The 17796-nt window shown below is 32.3% G+C and overlaps 1 long non-coding RNA gene across 2 annotated transcripts in view; it reads right to left on the bottom strand.

The window, feature by feature from the left end:
- Positions 1–2657: 2657 nt before the first annotated feature.
- Positions 2658–17796, bottom strand: part of LOC144349427 (uncharacterized) — a 29225-nt gene continuing 14086 nt past the window's right edge. For both annotated transcript variants that reach the window (XR_013419939.2, XR_013419940.2), the window contains exon 2: positions 2658–2985. This is a non-coding gene — a long non-coding RNA (uncharacterized LOC144349427). The remainder of the gene's footprint in view (positions 2986–17796) is intronic.

Below are 17796 nucleotides of genomic sequence, written 5' to 3'. Positions count from 1 at the left end.
CCGCGTCCACTTGAACGAGTTTGTGATGTAGGAACTGCATGCAAAACTTGAACTTCCATGTATATACCCGAGTTGTCCGATTATAAACCCCTGCTCGAGTATAAGCCCTCCCCCCTCCAAATTTACAGCATTTTACAACAATTATTTTTTTGTACGTTATTATAATGTCCCACTTAGTAAACGCACCCAAGAGTGATTAGTGACCCCGGGGCGTAACGGCTGATCCTCAAGTTAATTTGGACGATGCTATTCAATAAAGACATTCGTTTACATGCGACGATTTGTTTATGAATAAATTAGCATAAATTATCGCTTGGAAGAAGTTTTAACTTTTATTTGTTTATAAGCCCCCCACTAATTTGTTGTCAATTTGCCATTTTCCCGGAGGGGTTTATACTCCGACAACTACGATATGTATGTATGTAACAGCGTTCAGATACATTTGCATAAATTACGGTGTCACATTTATGGATGCCTTTAATACTATGAATCTATTATTCTGTCTGCAGTCACCACTGCTATTAGTGCTGTTTGTACCATTGCTGTCTTGAATTGGCCAGTGAGCACTAGTGAATTGCCGCGGTTTAATCCCGTATCCCTGTGTTATGACACGATTCGCTTCCATATATACCATGGTGTATAAGATCAAAGTTCTGACATATTACAAACTGAAACAAATTGTGATCATAATAGATAGTTGATAGTTTTGAATTTTATTATTAGTCTTTATTATTATTATTATTATTATTAGTTGTCGTTTCACAAGCTAGTACATATACGTACACCAGCTCAGCTGTAAGACAGAATTTGTTTGTATTATTGGTGTGTCTCAATTCACAACAAGCAAAGTACAAACTAGATAACCCAACCTATTAACCTAACCTATTACCGGTAACCTATTAGATATCACTAATCTATGATAATGTGATTGTTATGACACATAATATTTCACATGTCGTAACACAGTGATCACAGTTCAGTCAAAGAATCTACTAGAAAGACTTTGATATATCTAACAAAACAAACAAGCTGCCCTCTGATCATTCTGACTGTTTGTTTATGTTATTGGGTTAGTAGCTTTGAATTGTCTTCGTTATCATGGGTTATCACATCCACAGTAACAAGTTTGTATTCTATATGCAGGTTAGATGTTCTCTTCCTAAATATTGAAGGTTATTTTACAATTATTTTCTGCACTGTTTGCTCTTTGCAATATCCTCTCGAGATGCCATAATTAGATGCCATATTACCCATGAGTCTTTGCAGGTTCCCATCAATCATTGGCTGATTTATTTCCAGGCATCAATCAACATGTTGTGATTGGTCAGATAGTTCTCAGCGATGATTTGAAATTCATAAAACATTTATAAATATTTTATACAAAAAAATACTCATGGCTTCATGAAACTCACTGCATAATAGGCTTACGTATGTACCAGGTGATAGTTTCTGAAAATTAATACTGCTGCTGAGTTGGAATGGTTGTCAAGGCAACAATCGACACAACTGCCTGTACATCATGATAAATTGACTTTATTATTTTGGTACCATGTACTCCCTGGTACCTTTGAGCTGTATATCCAATACTGATTATTCATTTATAAAAAACACTTACCGGTACTGTGCCATGCATATACATACATCTGGACAGATGCAGAGCTTGAAATATTAAGACATGATGGTATAGCCAAGGCACATCAGTTTGTTTTCGCATTTTGATGACTTCCGACCAATTGGTGCCCTTTTTTTTTTCTTCACATTTTTTGTCTTGCATGTTTCTCAGGGATGCCTGGGCTGATTGTCACAGTCACTAAAAAAGTGACACTGGGTGGGGACTATGTCATTTTCAATACTGTAAAATACTTACCCGGTAATTTTCGCTATTTTTGCTGATGGAATGATTCAGTGAAAATAAAATCCAGCGAATGTACCTTTTTTCTATAATTTACATTCAACTCGTCAAAAATCAGTGAAAATAAATTCCATACAAAACACCAAAAACTCTTTTCAGAATAAATTAATTCCTGCTAAAATAAAGTATTTCACAGTACTTGTTACTTATGGTTTAGTCTCTGCATGTACAGTGATTCTACATTTTTCTTTGATTCAATCAATTACGTTCAGCCCATTTTACTACATTTCCAGCAATGACTGATCACATCAAACACTATTTAGCCAAATGTATAACCTTACTTCTGATTTGCTGATAGAGTGATTGAAATTGAACAATGCTTGTTGATTCATTGGTCGAGTGGGCCAAAACATTTCAATATTTTGATGTTTTTATATCATCATTTTCACTAGGTTTTAAAGGGTGGTGGTCGTCGCGCAGCATGTGTTTGAATTTTATGTAAATAAACAATGTATTTTACACGCGCGTTGTATACGTCGTTATGAGTCCCATATCGAACAGGCGGATTCTATGATGTCATAATTTACCATGATCCTTTGCTTGAAAATCAAGATGGCTGACTACATAATACTGATTAAAAGTTGAATATCTAGAGAATGAAAAGTGATATAAAATAACTGTAAATTGCATTCTCCTACATTTGTGGAGCTTTTTCTTTAGGGGTCATTATGTTGTTTGGATTGATGTTTCCTTTAAGTTCACAAACCTTGCAAGGAAACATTGACTTATATTGATATTTCACATGTTCTTGTCGATTTTAATTTAGCAGATTTTAATTGAATCATTGAATAATTGATATGTTTACATATCAAGCGATATCACATATGGATCAAAATTTATATCTGTTCAAGAACTGAGAGTCTATATTTTTAACAGCCACTGGTGTCCCCATTTTAGTGGGTGTTACCTCCACTCACCAGGTAGCTACTAGTACGTGGGTGAGTTGCGACTTCATTCGGATTGGTGATACACAGTGTGATTAGTGGGTCATTGTAGCATAATGATAGCATTCCCATCAGATCAGTACGTGGTACATCAGGTATATTCAACCATGGGTAGGATTTGACATTTCTCTATAAATCAAGATAATATATTGAGAAAAATCAGCATTGTATTATACCCACCGACAATACACAGTGTTCTGATTAATAATGATTTTCGAGAAATTCTCTCAGTGATCGAGACGCACATTTATTTCAGTGAAATCAATTATTAAATACTGGTATCGTATTAGTGACTTACCAGACAGTAATATTACAAAACAAGCCTTTGAAGAACAAAAACAACAAAATTTAAATTGGTTTACATCAGTAAAAAACATGGTCTCCGAAAATATTACAAACTTGTCCTCGTCTGTCATACCTCAAAAATTACCACACAGTAAAATAAAAAACATACGAAACAACATCCAACAAAGGTATGTAGAGTTCTGGAAGTTGAGTGTGACAAATGATAATAGAAAACTGAGAACGTATATAAAGTTTAAAGACTCGTACACTTTTGAACCATATTTGCTCTTATGTAATCTGAAACATAAAATCTTATTAACTCGTTTCAGAATTAGCAGTCATGTATTAGAAATTGAGAAGGGTAGACATACCCAACCCAAAATACCTTTAGAAGACAGAATCTGTAAGCAATGTTCCCAGATCAAAATTGAAAATGAAGAACATTTCTTCATGGAATGTCTTAGGTACCAAACAGAAAGACAAAAGCTATTTAATAATATCAGTATTCCAGAAGAATTGAAAAGTGATAACCAGATATTTAAATATATTATGAGTTCAAGAGAAGACGTACTAATAAGACAAGTTGGTGAATACTTATACAAAATATTTGAAATCAGAAATATCAATAACTGACATTTTACTTTTACTTTAATTTTATACGTATTGTACTTTATTACTAACATTTTATTGCTGTTCAACCAATGGAAATTATTTCTAAGGATGCAATAAATTCATTATTATTATTATTATTATTATTATCTGAGAAACATTCTACTCAAAATGCCTCAATACCAGACTTGTTTTAAGGTAGAAGCCTACTCATAAATTAAAAAACCCAGAATTTATTCATTTTGCAATAAATTGTACTCCAAGGCAATATAAGGATATTGACCTAAAAAAAGTTGGGGGTCACCAGCCTTTTTTTCGAGAAATTGATTTTAGAAATGTAGTTTAGAGGAAAATCGTTTTTTTGAAACAGGTTCCTATGGCAGAGATATTATGCAATATCTCACAAATAGGCTGAAAAAAAACATATATTGTTAATGATGAAGTACTTTTTGTTGTTCGGAATGATTTAAAAAATCTGGGTTTTAAAAAGTGTCAAAAAAATGCAATTTTTCTTTAACATTGTGTTCTATGGAATTGTTCTAAAAATAGCAATTTTCAAGAAATATTAGGACACGTTTCTCAAAAAGCATAACTGTAACCACAGTCCCTCTATCCCCGGTCTAGAAACGGTCATTGTATTAGATGTGAATTGGTCTCCTTCCCTGGCAAAGGTGCATTGCCGGTGTGGTCAAAGCATTGTCACGTGATCAGTACATGATTTGACATCGTCAGTGTTATGTATTTTTTTTACAACTTAGTTGTTTATTCCAGAATTCGTACTTTTTCACATGATTTTTTAATCAGGATATCTGTATAAGGTCATATTTTAGCCGGCGAGTAGTTCTTTAATTCATCTATTTTACCAGCAGCGACACATTTTCGCAACAAATTTTCATACCTTTACCCAGATATTTGTCGTTTTTGATTTTGGGGTGATTGAAATTAATTCAATTTTATTTACCATACTTCTCGGCGTGAAACCAATATTTGTCTTCAAATTTGACATTTTATGATCGAAACATATCATTAAAAATTGGTGGGCTGATTTGTTATTTGTCACACCGCATTTTATTAATGTTAAATTGAGCGACTTTTATGGATGCTTTTTAGATCGTAAATGCAAATGGCGACGTTTTGAAATGACAATGTACTCAATTCTGTGCTAAAAAATCATTTATATACAAACATTGAAGCATTGTTATATACTTTTACATAGAATAAAGTCATTAGTTGTTGTATAGTTGACTTGAACTGTTATAAACCCCCCAAGAATCAGAAATATCACAGGTTTTTTGATCGACTACGTTAACATGAACGACGCCATTTTGACAAGATTTGTTTAGCGATGTCAGCATGTTGGCACACGAAGTTTTTTCCCTATTAAAACGAGAAAATGAACATATTCCTGATTTTAATCTTTGAATTGCAGGAACTGGATGTTTATGAGTTGGTAGGCTGGTGGTGATGCGTATCAGGGTTCAAAAAACCCAAATTTCATAGTGATAATTTTGTTTGTTTACGTTGTGGTTGCCCGAGTTTGAAGTCAAAGTGAAGTCATACAATGAGGTATCGCTTTGCATGACGGTAACTTTTGAAGGTATTGTAATCTGTCTGACTTCCTGACTCCCTCCGGCCGCGTGTGAACGGTTTGTTTACCCGCACTGCGGTTCGAGACAAAAGAACGCTAATCGTTTTCAGACCGGGGATAGAGGGACTGTGCTGTAACACACAAAATAATGCTATTTCATTGTACCATGAGACATTAGCTTCACGATTGTACATATTAAACTAATGGACATTGTCATGCGATTTATGACCAATTTTGTCAAAAAATATGACTAGGCTTCTACCTTAACAGGGAACACTAACCATATATGTTTTATGATACAGAAACATTTTTGCATAAACCTAGCTGCTAATATAAATATGCTAATTTTCCAAAACAATGGATGACAGTTATATGCTCTCTGTGCTAGCTACATCAACTGATAGCTGCCATGGAGACAAAAGTGTGATCGTCCCATTTCATGTTATATGCATTTTCTCTGTTGAGCTTGACAATATTTGCTCTATTAGTAGTGCATATCTGCTTATACGCTTACATAAGAGTAGTTTTATTGTCAAAATAACTAATATTTTATTGATTTTGAGTTTAGTTAATGCTCTTTTATTTCAGATGCACTACTAGCAGAGCAAGTATGATACAAAATTGTTAACCCAGATTGTTCTGGGGCAAGGACGGTACAAAAGTCAGTTCACTATTAATAGTGTCTGTATCAGTAATTGTTTTTGCCTCTACCTAGCTTGTAAATTATACTTCAAATAATGCAAATAAACTCAAAGCATACCTGGTAGTTTCTTTCCCATCACTTGCCATATATGGCCAAGAAGTGGATGCAACCATTGGCAATGTGCCACAAACATATATTGAGTACTCGTTCTTGCTAGCCAACAGGGTTCTTTGGACTTTTGGATAAATATGTCAATCAATCACTGTATGTTTTATGTTTTTCTGAGATTGCACAATCTATACATTTCCAATGGATAGTGACATTTGTGACAATTATTTAACCCTTTCACCACCAATTTCTTCTATTCAGCACCATTTACAAAATAGTCCTACTCATAATCTGCATTTTGCTTCAGAAGATTGGGAAAAAAAATTGACAAATCTTTCGAGTAAAAACTGAAAATTTACTCGAATTTTATCTTTTGGCTCCAAAATTAGGGTTTATTTCCAGAAATATTGAATAATATAAGAAAAAATTGCAGACAAATTTGGGCGGGAAGCCTTGTGGTGAAAAGCATTTTCACTGTCTATGCTCATCTGCTATTTTTCTGTAAAAAAATGTCCCAGACACATATTGTGTCCTGGTCTGAGAAATGTTTGTGATTTTATCTTCAAAAACACCTTGACTGTACTATGTGTAGTTAAATACAAAATTTATGCATACAATTATTAAAAAAAAATAATCACTGAGAAAATTTGAGAAAAATATAAAAAATAAGGTTTTAGACAGAATATTTGCATCAGTTTTTTTCCCTAGAACATTGTGGTGCTGCATAATGTGGTGCTGACTCAGTAGTTTCATGAAAAGTACAGCAATGAAAAATTCTTCAAAAAACCATAGTCATTTGTCTCTTAAGGTGAATCTATCATATCTGAGAAATCTCCATCACTATATTTCTGACAGAATCAGAAAGTCAATATCTGAGAATTCTCCATCACTATATTTCTGACAGAATCAGAAAGTCAATATCTGAGAATTCTCCATCACTATATTTCTGATAGAATCAGAAAGTCAATATCTGAGAATTCTCCATCACTATATTTCTGACAGAATCAAAAAGTCAATATCTGAAAATTCTCCATCACTATATTTCTGACAGAATCAGAAAATCAATATCTGAGAATTCTCCATCACTATATTTCTGACAGAATCAGAAAGTCAATATCTGAGAATTCTCCATCACTATATTTCTGACAGAATTAGAAATTCAATATCTGAGAATTCTCTATCACTATATATATGACAAAATCAGGTCAATATCTGAGAATATTGCATCACTATATTTCTGACAGAATCAGAAAGTCATTATCTGAGACTTCTCCATCACTATGATTTCTGACAGAAACAGAAAGTCAATAACTGAGAATTCTCTATCACTATATATCTGACAGAATAAAAGTCAATATCTGAGAATATTCCATAACTATGTTTCTGACAGAATCAGAAAGTCAATATCAGAGAATTCCTGATAGTATTCATCCTCAATTATGTCAACACAAATGCTTTGGAAGATTTGAATATCATTTTTTGCAGTTAGTGTGTCTGTCTGTGTGTGTGTGTATGTGTATGTGTATGTGTGTGGGTGTGTATGTGTGTATGTGTGTCCGACTGTTCCACTGATATCTCAAGAACCATACATCGGTTTTTGATGAAACTTGGTGCATAGATGCTCTGGGCCAATGCGCAGATTTGATTAGTTTTTGGTAAAAATCCTTGCATAATAATTACCTAATTTGCATGATAATTAGCTGATTTTTAGCTGTTCCATGATTGTTCCACTGATATCTAAACAACCACTCATTGGATTTTGATGAAACTTTGTACATACATGCTCTGAACTAATGCTAGGTTTTGATTAGTTTTTGGTAATAATCCGTGGATACTAATTACCTAATTTGTATAATGATTAGTCAATTTTCGGGTTTTCCACTGATATCTCAAGTACTAATCATCACATTTCAATGAAACTTGGTACATAGATACCATATGACACTGCACAGACCTGAGTTTTCATGGTAATATCAGTACATATTAATTACCTAATTTGCATAATTAATTTTCAGCATTTGATATAAGTACTAATCATCACATTTCAATGAAACTTGGTACATAGATGTCATATGACACTGCACAGACCTGATAGTTTTTATGGTAATATCAGTACATATTAATTACCTAATTTGTATAATTAATTAATTTTCAGCATTTGATATATGTAGTGAGCATTACATTTCATTGAAACTTGGTACTTACATACTCCAGGACTATTCAGAGATTGATTGTTTCAGATAAATATTTGTGCATATTAATCACCTAATTTGCATAATTAATTATTTTTCAGCTTTTCCACAGCTATCTCAAGTACTAATCATCGCATTTCAATGAAACTTGGTACATAGATCCTTTAGGACTATGCAGAGACCTGATTAGTTTTAGGGTAAATAATTGTGCATATTAATCACCTAATTTGCATAATTAACCAACTTTCACTCTGATATCTCAGGTACTAAACATCACATACCAATGAATGTACATGGATCACATGCCAATGAATGTACATGGATGCTGTAGGACAATAGACAGACCTGGATAATTGTGGGTTAAAATCTGTACATATTAATTACCTAGTTTGCATAATTAACCAATTTTAAGCTTTCACTCTGATATCTAAAGTACTAATTATTCCATTTCAATAAAACTTAGTACAAAAATGCTCTAGGACAATGTACAAACCTAATTAGTTTGGGGTAAAAATCTGTTCATATTAATTCCCTAATAAGCATAATAATTCATAATTTTTTGGTTCTAATCACATTTCAATTAAACTTGGAAACATAGATTTTCTGTTACATTGCGCAGACCTCATTAGTTTTACACTCAAATCTGTTCATATTAATTTTCTGATTTGCATAATTAGTTTTCAGCTACATGTTTGTAAGTAATTTCGAATTATATTTAATGTGTCTCCAATACTCTCAGCACATGGGAGTTCTTTCTAAGCTTTCATTGATTTTTATCAGTTGGCCGTTGTTGTAGCACATGACACATTTGAAAGCGTAAATGTTAGAAATACATTGTATTGTATGTTTCAAAGTTAATTCTAGACCATGATTTTCTTGCAGTTATGAAGTATGCTACTGGTAACCACTGATTTCAGTTCTCCACATTTCAAACAATTTGGTTTAGGTAACAAGCACATAATTATGTAATTCGTTTTATGACATTTCTCATTATTGTCAGTCTGTGTGTTGTTTTTATTATGAAATAAATACTGTTACCATAAAATCGGTTTTGAAATGCAAAATTGTGTTTTTGGAATACAAAATTACATTGAAGTTTTGACTGGTCAAATTTTAAGAGTGAAAATAAGTTATTACAAAAACATGACAGATGATGTATCAATTGCTGTCTTTTAATAATAAATACGCTTTGAAAATTAAAAAACAAAAAATTTTAATTTACATTTTAACATTTGTGAGATATTCCATGTTTAGCAAATCTTTCAATCAGCTGTGTTTAATATTTTGTTGCAGTTTTAATTTTAGCATGACTTTTTTTTTGGAGTTTAGGTTTTTTTCTCCAAAATGACTTCGCATGCCTGCATGTTTTGTGGTATCATCAAGAACAATGGAGCTTGATTAATTAGTCTGTCCCTGTTTCGAATAAAGTCCAAAATTAGAGACTATTCATCAGTTTGCCCGTCTGTCAGTTCGTGCACCTGTTCATTTGTCTGTATGTCCGAGACCATTTCGTTGACATGCTTTGACTGACTTACATTCAAACCTAACACACAGACTATCTATGTTGACCTAAATATGCACATTGCTTTTCGTCACCATTGGATGTTTATTCTGATAGTTAAACATTGTGCGGGACCGCTCCTCGGAAATGAATAGCGCAATTTCATTCAAACTTTGTATCATGACATTTGGTTACCAATGCATGTCATATACAAAAATGACCATCTTTTTTTTTATATTTATATCCATGGCGATTCCTCATTAATATAACTGCCTGATTCAGTTGAAAGTTTGCATACTTCTAGATAACACCAAAATGTTGTGTTACATTGCGATTTGGTCTAATTTGTCGAATTAAAAGCCATTTTGTCTAAAATCCTGAAATTGCAGTTTAATAAATGGGTCCAAAATTGTTTCTCAGAGATGAATTGAGAGATTCTATCATGATCATGCATATTAAGTTACATGTGCTTGTTTTTGTTTTTTCAAGATTCAAACAAAAATGGCTGACTGGTGATTATTTTGTTTTTATTTATGTTCATGCTAACTCTTCTCTAATATACTGCCTGACTCAGTTGAAAATTTTCCTATAGGTGCTAAACTCGTGGATAATAATGTAAGTTGTCACAGTGTTATTTTGTGATTCAATTAATTTTGTCAAATCGATAGTTATTTTGTCTAAAATCACAGTTTGTAAATGTGTTCGAAAATGTTTCCTTGAGATAAACATGCAGGACAGTTTTATTCGAACTGAGCTGGGGGTACCGGGGTAGACTGTCAAGAGACAGTTTAATAACCTAATAGATGAACAGAGCTTTGTATCATAATCATACATATGTACATCAATTAAACATGCTATTATTTCTCTTTTGAGGCGTGCATGATTTTGTAGAAACTCAGTACACTGATTCTACATACAAGATTTTTGTTGGACATTATGCATTTTTTTGGTGATTCAACCAAATATGCTCAACCTAGAGATACCTTTTGAGTTACCGTTATCGTAGAAGCTGCCCTGGTGTAAAATTGTACAGTTCATTGTAGTGGATTTTGTCACATAAACATGGATAGCTCATCGAAATGCCTGGAACATTACGCAATACTAGGTTACATGTACGCCATTAAAACATATACAAAGCTATTTATAAAATTTGATGTACTTCAGATTTCCATTCTAGCTGCTCACACTAAAAACAGGAAGAACATTTCCAATTTATGTCCTTATAGAAAAGCGTGCATTCCCCTCACCTTGCCCTTTCATTCACTTTTAAATGCAAATGTTTCCAAGAACTGATCATAAACTGACTCGCTTTGAAAGAGATTTGTGGCAGCATGCCAGATAATATTCATGTGAATAACCAAGTCACTAGCCATAACAGTTTTAAGGTTAAAAGTTTGTTTGTCTACAACAATTTTGTAATATTTAATTTTTGTTAATTTTAATTAATTTTTGTTAGTCCTGACTTAATAGTCTTTTATAAAGATGAAAGAAATGGGTTTGTTGTGCTGAGAGTAATCTTTCTCTTTTAACCCATGTATTTTTTTTTTTTTATAGTTTTTTTAGATCAAAACAAACATAATTCCTAATGACTGAACATTCTAACTAGCCATGGTTTGTGTATTTGTCCGCCGCTTCACGATTAATGGCTTGGCAGAATTCCACTATAAATCAGTATTCATTGTCAATGAAATCAAAGCAGTGCACGCTATGCGTTTCCATAAAAAAATTCGCATGTTTTTGACGGTTAAACTACAACGTGGTATTGGACGTCAAAATCTCTTGGTTTAAATTTGAAGTTTATTTATTTATGTGATATATACTGAATACTAATTCCAATGTATCATCAACAGAAAAAAACAAACATTATTTAGTTATTATTTCTATTTATGTTCTATACCTTCTATTGGTAACCATGACTACGATAACTAATTTCATCATGTTCACAATTGCTATAGTATTGGCAGGTGTACTGCTGGTGGCCATTGTTAAAATAGGTTTGTGAATCTTTCTGCAGATTTTTTCAGAATTCTGATTTTATTAAATTAAATTTATTACAGCATTCAAAGAAATGGTCGATAAGACCTGACAAAAAAAAAACTTGTTATCAGATTTTTTTGGTGAAAACCTTGGGCGGCAAGCAAAATTTAAATGTGTATACCTATCTTCTTAAATAAAGGATGTACAACAGAAAGCACTGTTCATTGGTGGTGTGGTTGGCAAGACAACAAAGTCAGGTGATTTTTTTGTTCCAAATAAAAAAAAATCCAAATTTGATAGGGCAGGTGTCTGGCATGTTTACTGTTATTAATCAAATTCCTTATTTGGCAATGAGTTGCCATATATACCTCAAAGCACCTTAATAGTCCAGTATCAGTATGACATCATGTAAGTCATGTTATATATATATTTAATGCATGGTTTTTCAACGTGTTATACTGCCCTCAACAAGCTTACCTGAGTGAGCATGGAATTGAATAGACAAACAATGTAGTAAAAAACATTTTTTTTTTATTAATATATAATCTGAGTCAAATTATGGTTATGTTAAATTAATTAATTAATTCTGTTGATAAAAAAATGTATACTTCTTTACTGTAAATGCATGGACCTTCTGAGCACCCAATTTAAATTTAGTCACCAACCGCAAAATAGTTCCATTTAAAGTCTATTTCTTTGAAAATGTTGAAAAAAATTTCAATTCTTTTGATCAAAAACTGGAATCAATGTCAAAGTTTTTTCTGTTAAGTCCAAAATCATGATTTAATTCAATGGAAATGACAAAAACTTACCCCATTTTTAATTCAATGGAAATTACAAAAAAATGACACTGTGTTTTAATTTCGCTATTTTCACTGATAAGTGAATTCCTCTAAATTAAATCACGTATAAATAATGTAAAATTATAACAGAACTTAATGATTGACTGACCAATTCACTAACTCATGAATTAACCTAGTGAATTTGTATACAGAGTCAAAATATGGAAATTAATACCCTGTGCAAAATGTTTTGCTTCTACTGACCAGATGCATTGTGGGAAAGAAATTCTGATATGCTATTTTTGCAAATTTAGAGATTCTTATTGGTCTGTGTCACTTTCTAGGCATGATGGAATTTGCTAATTATAAACACTAATGAACAATGATCTAATTAATATTTTTGACTCTTGTTTGCAATGGGAGTCGTTGTGGTTAGTACGTCTGTGTGTATGTATGTATATATATCTGTGTGTGTAGTGTGTGTATCTCAAGAACCAAATATCAATGAAACCTGGTACATAGATGCTCTGGGATAATGCACAGACCTGATTAGTTATTAGTAAAAATCTATGCATAATAATTACCTAATTTGCATAATAATACAAATGGACACCATTCAAAAGTACCATTTAACAGATTTCAATGAAACTTGGTACATAGATGTTTGGCATAATGCGCAGACTTGATTAGTTTTTGGTGAAGATCTGTGCATATTATTTACCTAATTTTAATATTAATTAGCCAATTTTTAGCTTTACTAATCAGTTTCTCAACCACTCATAAGATTCAAATGAAATTTGATGCTATGGGATAAGTCATATACAAATTTAGTTTAGGGTTCAATTTTGTTTACATATTTTAAATTAACCAATTTATAGGTGTTCCACAGAGTACCACTTCTAATATAGTAAATACATTATTTTGGATTTGTGCTTCAGCACACACAGCTTTTTCTAAGCTTTCTTTGATGTCTCATTTGCCTCAGAAATCCCTTTTTCTTGAAAATTGTCTGATAAAACAAATAAAGTTGTCTGTCACAAAATGAACACACATACCCAGTAATATTTTCCATATTTTTTATACGGTTTTAATCAAGATCGAGCTGTAGCAAATGAGAAATTATGCCCATTTGGTCCAAGATTAAGATGTAAAATTACATAAAAACAAAACAAAAATTCAAAAGATTACATCATGTAATCTGAGATTTATTCAGACAAAATTATACAATTGTGCTGTTGAGTTTCCTAGAAGTAAGAAACCAAAAATTACAAAATCGCAAAGATCAGAGAATAACCTTTAGACTGCCAAATTATTGCTGATGTTAGCATCACAGTTTAATCTTGGTAGCATAGCTATGATTGGTTGTATGAGGTCATGTGATCATTATTGTCTAAATTCATCATTGAGTGACAGCCTTCATTTGGTTGGTTATTGATGTCGTATGATCAATGTTTATTGATACCATGTGACTGAATTAATGCTAATCAAATTACTGTAAAATACTTTATTTTCACTTGGAATTAATTTTCGCAGAAAGAATGATTTAGTGAATTAAATCCAGTGAATATATCTTATTTCCTATGTTTTACATTCAACTCGTCAAAAATCAGTGAAAATAAATACCATACAAAACACCCAAAATTTAATTCCAGCGAAAATAAAGTATTTCACAGTAGCTAGTTGCAGTGCTGTTTATACACAAATCTGTTATAAATCTTGCATGCTATTAGGTTCAGTAATTTTTTACCAAAATAAATCCACAAAATTTATCTCCGATTTTTTTTCAAATGTTAGATGAGAAAATGAGAAATTAGGGGTCAACTATTTTAAATCATGGGGGTGGGAGAAAAAAATAATAATTTGTGAGCTAGACATCGAGAAAAATATGTTGCAGGGAAAATATTTTGGCACATTAAAGACAAACAGGAATGTATAAAAAAGATACCACGAAAACAAAAAAAATACACTGATCATGTTCTACCAGGCAAACCCCCCCCCCAATTTCAAATGTTTTACCTTCTATGTAGAAATTATATATAAATTATAGATAAATGCATAGAAATGTTCACCAATATTTTGGTCTGAAACACTATGCTGCTTAAAAGTTTAAAATGATGGAAGTTGCTTTTAGACACTACCCCCCCCCCCCCCCCCCCCCCGGTAAGGAATGTTCTTGTGAATATGGTTTAATTTCCGCCTCACATAACCATTTCAAGAATCTCTTGAAATACTTGATAGCTATTTATATATGAGTTTAAAACAAATTCTAGTGAAAAAAATTTACAGCAGAGCCCGTTATGGCTCGACAATTAAACATGAGCAGCAACATTTTGTTTTTTTAGGTGATTTACTGGAACAGTAATTGGATTCAAATGAAAGTACAGCCCATATAAATATTTTATGGGAGTGTTTATCAACACCAGGGGATGTCTAGTAAAACTTAATTCTTACATTTAAAGTCAACTATGTTTATGGTAATCTCCTCAGCTGCATTGTGTCTAAGTTTCTTTGAGTCTGTTTTTGTTATGTCTAGACACAACTTTATTTTGGCTCACTATGGTGTCACTATCAAATGTCAAACTGTACTCATTTTGGCTTTCAATATTTTAATATGCATAGTGTCTTTGCGGTATTAGAAGCGCATCTTTAACAGAAGTGCTTATAAATAAACCCAAAATTACAATATAATGTTTACTGGAAATTGAAATTATAGTTTAACCATCAATACACCTCTGTTATTTACATAAGAGCATTTGGTGATGGATGTAGGTGCCTGGGAATCAAGGTTCTTATCTTTAGAAAGTGAAACTAGGTAGTGATTGCTGTGAAGCATTTAGAGATCAATTCTGCTCTATGTGTTTATTGATCCATGTCCAAATCCTTTCCATCGATATGCAGTAGTCAACCAATTTAAAAAATCGGATACTTACAATGTATTTGCAAATTGTTGAATATTAATTACAATAATTTGCATTAAATTGAGCATTCCTATAATAAATGGTCACCTGATATTCAAATGCTTCTATAGAACAATTTCCATTCGAATATATAACGTCAACTTTCACAAAACAAAACCTGCATTATTTTTTTCATATTTTTTCCAAAATTTTTATGAAATCATGTAGCCGATTAGAAATTATGTTGAACTAAAATTATCAACAAAATAAAGAAAAATTCATAAAAATATGTGAAATGCTAACATGTTTGGATGTAACTTACCAATATGCTCTTATTGTTATACAATAGGTATATTTAATTTGATTACTACCGGGAGTGGTTGATATGCAAATGCCTAGCCTAAAATCCAGATTATTCTGAGTGCACTCAAAAAAGGTCTAGTGAATCGCTGTGTAACTACGTAATTGTAACTACGTAATTGTAACAGAATTTGTTGTCTTTACTGATTGGCTGTCTCCATGACCTTATTTCATTACCATAGAAATATGCCTGCACAGAATGACCGGTAGGTAAGGCCCGCCCAGAACACTTCAGACAGATGCGCTAGACTATGTTTTATTCGTAGAATTTTGAAAAGTCTAACGATCTTTATATGCCATATCTAGCATATGCCACCCGTACAGTTAACATCAAGGTATAAAATCGCAATACGTCAGTAATGACTCTCCAAGTTTAAAAAAAATAAACAAAATATTCTCAAATTTGAAAAATGCACATTATGTCCAAGTAAATATACAATACATGGATCAGACTCTGTTTATTTATATCTCAACAATTTCCAAATCACTTACAACAACAAGAATGGAATGTTCTATTTTACATGCATTTGTCCAGGGTTGTTTTTTATGTTATATGCTACGGTGAACTTAAAGTGAGGGTGTCATCACCTGCACATGCGTCAGATGGCCATAGCGTGTCATTGTTTACAAACAAGCGTCTACCCATGAGCCTTTGTGTTCTTAGCGTGTATTGTTATCATCGCATGGGACTCAATTCCCCCCCGCCCCACGTGCGCAAGTGACGACCCTCTCGCTTTAATATGAGTAATTGTGACACAAACAATGATGTGTGGCTGATATCCAAATCAGAGAAATCTCTGCGAATGGGAAAAGTTGATGCTCAAGATGTCTATTGCTAGCAAAACAAGAGAATTTCAATTTAAAGCTCTCCGCAACATTCTTTATACCAATAAAAAACTTTATAAGTTGAATCCACAAAAATTTTCTTCCCCAATGTGTTCCATCTATAAAAATGAAGTGGAAAGTTTAGAGCATCTATTCCATGATTGTAAGTACTCTGTAGACCTCTTGGATGAGTTAATGTTCTATTGGGGAGACTCACTTGCTATGGAATCACCACCAAGCAAAATGTGTAGGATTATTTCAGATCCAAAAGAACCATTGTTAGTTAATCTCATATGTCGACTAACAAGAAAACATATATATTTGTGTAAGATGAGAGAAATCAAACCAAAATTTAAGGGTCTACAGTCCTATATCCAACGTGTTTATCAATGTGAGAATTTTATTGCTAAACAAAATAACAAAATGGAATTTCATTTGAAAAAGTGGTCTCCAATCTTAACATTTGTTTGTTACCGTAAATATCTTTAAACAGGAATGGAACTTTTACAAGAGAAATGTAACATAACTTTATGCAGGATACCCAATAAAATACCATTAAAATAAAAAAAAAAAAAAGATCATCTGATATTTATTGCTGCATAACAATGGTAAATATTAATGTCCAAGCTTGACAACTATCGTCTCTATAAAAATAATCTGGATTTAGAGAAATATCTGTTCTTCTTATTAGTTTTTCTTATGAGTTCCATATGCAGATTTCGTATTTCTTGTCACAGATTGGGCATCGAGAGTGGTATAGTGCAGAAAAAATTCCCAGAGGATAAAGAATCTGCACTTTATGTGTTTTACAGAAAGTGGAAGATATGAATTTTTATTTTTGTAGCGGATGTCCCTTTTACAAACATTTGAGAGAAAAATGCCCCCCCCCCTCTACTAGTACAAATACCCTTCAAAAATAAAATTAATTTCACTTTTAAATTCTCATAACCTGTTTCTTTATCAAATACATATTCTACAGTTTCAAATTAAGACAATGTTGATAAAGATGGCAAGATTGTTCCTTTATTTTTGTGAAATACTGTAATAAAATAAATATATATATTAATTAGCCGATTTAATCATTTTCACTAGTTTCTGATGTTTTTCATAGTTCCTCCCTCTTTTCAAACTAATGTGATGGCATCACCACATTTTTAAGCTTCAATAATAATT

Source organism: Saccoglossus kowalevskii, chromosome 8 (assembly GCF_978046115.1).
Source record: "Saccoglossus kowalevskii chromosome 8, keSacKowa6.1, whole genome shotgun sequence".
NCBI classification, from domain to species: Eukaryota; Metazoa; Hemichordata; class Enteropneusta; family Harrimaniidae; genus Saccoglossus; species Saccoglossus kowalevskii.
This window is presented reverse-complemented; position numbering and strand designations above follow the sequence as displayed.